The following is a 6,000-nucleotide window of genomic DNA, read 5'->3' as shown; positions in this document are numbered from 1 at the left end:
AACAATCACTGGTGCCGACTATGCCGACAACAATGAGAAATTTCATTGTAAACATGCAGGCAGGCCGATTTTCTTGGGCCGCTATTTACTAAAGGACGTACCCTGCACAAGAGTGGCATCTAAACTTAATTCATTTTATCTCCGGGTCTTATTATCATCCACCCCAGACTTATGTTTGGAAGAAACACCGTTTATGACTTTTACGCGCAGAAAAGGTTATTCATGGAAGCCTGTTCGTCTCGATGTTGCAATTTATTTTAGTCAATAGATTACTAAAAAGTTCCAATCAATCATCTAAAAAATATAACTAATAAAACAATATCCATTCCAGATCACAGAAAACAATGAAGTTATACCGTAGATACATTAATTCTCTTGGAGTCATATATACTTACCTCTCTCAAAATTTTGAAAGTAAGTTCAATCCTCCTTTGTTTCTGGTGAAGATATAAATGACTAGAAATAAACTTTTGACACATTGCGAGGTCTTTCACAGTAGTTTTCTCGATTGTTAACGTTGGTAAATTTGATAGTTTTTCATTTGTTACTGTACTACGAAATCTTGATACATTTCAATATACTCATATTCCTCTCACAAGAGGCCCTGTAGGAGGAATACTCAATACAAAGGCAAACAGTTTAACAGTTTCCGGTACCGTTTCCTGTGATCTATTCACTATAAAATATTTGAAGAGATCATATGGTGAGTTTTCCTTTCAGTTTTTCTCTATTAAAACATGATATTTTCTTATCAAGCTATTTAGTTCTTCTTCTGGAAAATATTCATTGTTGTACAATCTGCGGCAAAAAACCTGCAACATGAGGATGTAAGTTTATTGTGAAACTACGCCTAACAGCACAGGAAATGAACATAACGTCTAAGTGGAACGAATCACGCCAGAATAAACCTCGGCCTCCTCCCGTGCACACTTATTTTGGAGCAAAAGACTTCGTCATTTCACAATAAACTTATATGCTCATGTTGCAGGTTTTTTGCCGCGGATTGTACATTTTATTTTCAAGAAACTCAATAAATTCTGGCATTTGAAAATCCCGGAAACATGTCTGGAGCTGAATAGTGATGAATTTACTGATTTTTGAATGATACTGTCATAAACTGTGTTTTTGTTTGTGTAGTGGCTTTCATTTTAACTCATAATATCGAAGTCTAGAAGTGTTTTCTGATTTCTTAATACAGCTTAGTGTAACTTCTTTAGAACTTAGTTTCTTAGTAGATTTGATTCAATTAAAAATTTTGGTATTGCATAGTTTAGTATTCGATATTTTACTTTGTAAAATATTGAAAAGTACACTTGAATAAAATGAAATGACAAAAAAGTGAATAGGTGCAGCAAGAAAACAAACGTTACGTTTTGTTAACGCATAGCAATGTGAACAAAATATTAAATTCCACCCAGTGCTATTTATAATGTACTTCAAGCTAATTGAAGTTCTGGTATGGTAACACCATGAGACGGATAATTCCACCTAGTATCACAAGGATTTGGCAATTAAAACTCCTTACTCGAAGGAATTCACTTCTTTTACCTTACCAACTACAAAGGCTATGAAATTCACTAATAGTTGCAACAAATAATTTTACTTTATTTGGTTACGAGAATTACGTCACCACATTAACGGATGTTCATAAGAATGGACGCACATTTGACTTGTCTGCAGTTTGCCATTACGTTACACTCATCATAATCTGCGATACTATTTTACCTGCATCGATTTCACTTTCAGAACCTTTAGCAAGACTAGGGGTGTAGCCAAGGGGGGGGGGGTATCGGGGCCAGGCTCCCCCAAATGACCAGCTTTTAAAACATCATAGTAAAATTATCTCGCTTTATTCATTTAAAAGTAACAAAGTTTATTGACAATTAATAATTTACGGTAAAATAGTATGGAGAAATATTGTTTTTCCATACTGATCGAAAAATAGTATAGTATCTCTTCCTTATACCGATCGAAAAATAGGATACTTTTTTGTGACAGCAGATTACACAATTTACGGCGATTTATATTTGACAGTTTGAAGACAAACGTTTTAACAAGGTACTACAAATACAGCCATAAAACAAAGGTACTAAACTGATTTGTAAGTACAGTATATTTTATATGCTTTAACAAGTGTTTTAAAAGACATAGAGGATGGAAAATTTGGTGACAAACAATGCTTTTATTCAATTTGGATTTCATTCGCTCTCTCTTTTATTTCTACTCAGTGTAATAAAATAATTATGTTTTTTTCAGTCACGAATAATAAATAAATATTTTTGTCAGGAAACAGTAAAGAAATTAACTGAAATTTCAAAGAAAATCAATCTTGTGTAGGTAGGTTCTGTATACAAGGTCTTAAATTTAAATATAAAGGTAACCAAGAAAAGTTTTGTTGCTTTTTCACCCACCACCTTCGAACATCGATATGTCACCTAACCTGGAAGATCAAAAATAGTCCCCATCAACATCGACGACCTTCTGAAAACGTTCTGGAAGGTCATGGAATCCATCGCGGTAGAACTTGATGGGCCGTGAAACGAAGAAGGTATCAGGTGCATTTTGGACTTTTACTAGGGATTTGAACTGGCGTCCTCTAAGGTGATTGTCCAAAGAATGGAAATGGTGATAATCGGACGGTGCAATACCCGGGGAATATAGTGGTTGCAATATTGTTTCCCATCCAAGACGGAGAATGGTGTCCTGAGTCATCCTAGCCACGTGGGACTTAGCGTTGTCCCGTAAACGAGGACCCATTTGCAATTCAGAAGTGATGGCTCCAGAGTTTTGAGTTTTTCTTGAGCACAGCTCAATTGCTGACACTACAGTTGCATTGGTACTCTGACCAGCTGGTAGCAGTTCCCGATGCACGATGCACCAAACGCACAGAAGGACCTTCTTCTGGTACAGTGCTGGTTTCGGCTGTTTTGAAATCGGTTCATGGGATGCTAACCAATGATGACGGCGCCGTGGAGCTTCGTATAGGACCCACTTTTTATCACATGTCGACGTCCTGTTCAGAAATGGCTCCGAAACAGTAAATAAACACAGGCGGCTGCCGCGTTGCCTTCTGGCCCGGAGTCAAAACATGTGAGACCCAACGACGCAACTTGTAGTGCTTCCCAAGTTGATGGATGTGCTGCCAAATGGTTTCTCCACACACTGAATTGTAGTCCCAGTTCCTCTTTGTACATGTGTTGGTCTTCTGGCATGTGGTGTTTTCGGGTGTTTCGTCATCGTCCTTAAACATGTTAAACCATCGCTGCAATGTCCGCGTCGTCACGACACCCTCAACAAAGGCCTGGCATATCTTCTGTCCCGCTACAGCGGCGTTTGACCTCCATTTGAACTCGTTCAGCATACATGCTCTTATGATGCTCTGTGGATGCCTCATGTTCCCTGTGTCTTTACGCAAGTTCACTGTGTACCTGAATTGCCACAACCGGGTAGTATGTTGGATATACCCACACCAACAACTGACGTTCGCCTTATCTCTACTCGCATTCAACTCACGGTGTGAGGTCAAATTGAACAGAGACCTTTAGGAAAAGGGACAGAACTTTCTTGCTTACCTTTATAGTTATGCACAAAAGTATAGCGTTTGGTCCCGGGCAGTAGTTCTTGATTAAGCATAATAAAAACTATCTTGAATATAATTTATGGATAATAATAATAATAGTAATAATAATAATAATAATAATAATAATAATAATAATAATAATAATAATAATAATAACAATAAACTAAAATAGTGTTTTTAGTTTTCCGGAAGGAAACCAAAATTTTCCTTTCTTTCAGGCCTCAAAAACACTAGCAGCAACACATTCTTTTTGGCTTTGTACATTGTAGCTGGCCCCCCCTCAAAAACGACGGGCCCTCCTACACAAACCTGCTGGCTACACCCCTGAGCAAGACCTTAAACTGTTCTGTCATCTGATACGTCAAGGACACTCTCTTCTATACTTCTAGTTTCAACATTGGTATAGAGAAAGATTCCAATCGATTACTAAGTCGATTCCTGGTTGATACATCACTTGTCTCATTGGCTTGAATGGGGCAAAGGGGTATTTTGTCTCTTTCAATATATCCACAATAATTACTTCAGTAATACAATCAATAAGATCATTTGAATATACGGAAATGTGCCCTTAAATACAGCATTCGAATTCATGAATGGCTCTTCTTGTAGAAAATGAAATTAAATGAAATCTTTCAGTTTAACGTCCGACGATTATGTCCATTAAACTAAGGGAGACGGATGATTAAGACAAGTGAATGATAATGAACTGGTGGAATGGGAATGTAGAAGGAAAAGGGAGAACCCGAGAAAACCCACGGATACGATGTTGTCCATAACAAATTTACTTGGCTGGGAATCGAACTAGAGACCTCATGCACCAGAGTTAAGCGCTCTACCACTGAGCCATCGTGCACCTTCTGCTAGAAAATGTAAAATTTCTAAAGAACTAGAAAATAAATTGTACCAATCAGTCTTTTCATGAAATGTCTATTTTCAACAACTTTTTCATTGTGTTTCATAACAAAAAGTCGTTGTCCTTCGAAAAGACACGATCCACTCTGATTTTTCTTATTTCTATAAATCTGATAGTTGCAATATAGATGCTGAAATATACATATTTGTGTGTCTTCGCAGCAAAGTTTTGTTTCCAATCCGTTGCATGTATCATTCTGTATTAGCCCGTGCGACAAGTAAGTAGTTTCTTCTTCCCCGCGCTCCAAATTAACCAGGGATAATTTAAACTGGAAATGTCTTGTTTTCCACCTTTTGTACATGCTTAAGAGATGGAATGGGTTTCTTGTTTCAACTATTTTCTCCTTTGACGGGTGAAATATTCATCGTTCTCGATAAGAATGTCAATTAAGTTTCCCGATTATATTATTGTAGATCTTTATCACTTTACGAAATATGAACACACAAAATTGCAAAACTGCTTGCTCCAAGTATTGAAATAAACACGCAAAAACGGATATACGTGTATATTAATTATAAATTCGCCAAATCAAAACACAGAAACTCAAGCTATCCACTTCACCATCAACAACAAATGCCAACATATTAATACAAGCTCGCGCTAAGTGGGCTTTGTGGTGAACAAAGACCATGTGTGTGGATTTTCTCGGAGTTCTCCAGCCCCCTCCCATTTTCTTCATTTCACCATTTTGTTCATTTCTCATCGTCTCCTTTAGCCAACACGGCATAGCCGTGGGACGTAAAACTCAGATTGCTTTCTTTTCTTTCTTTCTTTTGTGTGCGTGTGTGAATACAAAACATTCACAGGGTAGCAGCCCACAAGTTACGCTTTAACGGAAATAGTTATTTTCGTACTGCAAGTATGAAAGACAGAAATTATATCTCATCTGCAAATCAATACTATTCTAATAATGCTGTTTTCATTTATTTATTTATTTATTTATTTTTTGTTTCTTTGTCTTCCGTCAGAATTTAAAAGTTGATGAATGCCGCAAGCTGCTCAGCTGAATGCTTCTCAAATACTTCCGTTCAAGACCGTTCGTACTTTGACTGTCGCTTTCGTCTCCCTGAAATTTCTCAGAGTACCTTCAGTAAAATTCGTTCGCTTTTGTTGCATCTGTTTTTGTTTTCTATCAGAATGACAAGGGAGTAATCATGTCTCCGCCCATTCCCATAAATTCAGGAGAAGGCTATGAAGAGTAAGTCTTCACTGCGTTCTTGGATGGGCTCTACTTGAAAATCAATTACCCGCTTGATGTTTAAACGGCGCATCAAACAATAAATCGTATATTAATAAAATACAATGTATCAATGAATGACGACGTTATTTTGATTTTGACATATAAATATTTGAACAGGCTGTCTTATAGTCTTAATGGACCCTACGTTCCTTATGTAAGGTATTAGTTTCAGATGGGTTCTTATTTTTCACTTCTTTTTTGTGTTAAGTCCTAAGCAAACAATCCAGATAACCATAAAATGCAAGCATACAGATCACACAATAATAT

Source organism: Thermobia domestica, chromosome 2 (assembly GCF_964235325.1).
Source record: "Thermobia domestica chromosome 2, izTheDome1.hap1.1, whole genome shotgun sequence".
NCBI classification, from domain to species: domain Eukaryota; kingdom Metazoa; phylum Arthropoda; class Insecta; order Zygentoma; family Lepismatidae; genus Thermobia; species Thermobia domestica.
Note: the sequence above shows the minus strand (reverse complement) of the source record.